A 905-nucleotide genomic window follows, 5' to 3' on the forward strand; every position below is an offset into this window, starting at 1 on the left:
AGTCTGTATCACTATAAACTTCTCTCTCAGGATTGCCTTTGCTATATCTCATAGGTTTGAACACTCATATCTCTGAGTGTTCATTTTCATTTGTTTGCAGAAACTTTTTTGATTTCTTCCTTGATCTCATTATCAACATCTTCATTGTTTAATAGAATGCTATTCAATCTCCATGAATTTGAGTGCTTTGCAACTTGTTAGTTTCTAGTTTCACCCTCTTGTTGTCCAAGAAAATGCTTGATATGATTTTAGTTTTCTTGACATTATTGAGGCTTGTATTTTTTCCTATCATATGGTCTATCTTTGAAAATACTCCCTCTGCATTTGATAAAAATGTGTATTTTGTGCTCGCTTTGGCAGCACATATACTAAAATTGGAACCATACAGAGAAGATTAGCATGGCCCCTGCGCAAGGATGACACGCAAATTCGTGAAGTGTTCCATATTTTTGACTTCTCAATGGAAATGCTCCAAGCCAGAAGAGAATGGCAAAAAATATTCCAAGTAATGAGAACCAGAGGCCTGCAACCAAGACTACTTTACCCAGCAAGGCTCTCAATCAAGATAGAAGGCCAAATAAAGAGTTTCCGAGACAAAAGAAGTCTAAAAGAATACAGCTCCATCAAACCAGCTCTGCAAGAGATGCTAAAGGGACTGCTTTAAGGAAAGGAAGGAAAAGAGAAAGACAGAGGAACACAGGTAGGAAAAAAGGGCAATGAATAACTACCTATCGATAATAACCTTAAACATAAATGGATTAAATGCTCCAATCAAAAGACATAGAATAGCTGAATGGATAAGAAAACATGACCCACACATATGCTGCCTACAAGAGACCCATCTCAGGACAAAAGACTTACACAGACTGAAAGTGAAGGGCTGGAAACAAATTTTCCAAGCAAAT

General features: G+C 37.1%; 1 non-coding gene across 1 annotated transcript; it reads left to right on the forward strand.

The window, feature by feature from the left end:
- Positions 1-344: 344 nt before the first annotated feature.
- LOC112321388 (U6 spliceosomal RNA) lies at positions 345-451 on the forward strand. The gene has a single exon (XR_002976531.2). It is a non-coding gene; the product is annotated as a U6 spliceosomal RNA (small nuclear RNA).
- The last annotated feature ends 454 nt before the right edge of the window (positions 452-905 follow it).

This window comes from Desmodus rotundus, chromosome X (assembly GCF_022682495.2).
Source record: "Desmodus rotundus isolate HL8 chromosome X, HLdesRot8A.1, whole genome shotgun sequence".
Classification (NCBI taxonomy): domain Eukaryota; kingdom Metazoa; phylum Chordata; class Mammalia; order Chiroptera; family Phyllostomidae; genus Desmodus; species Desmodus rotundus.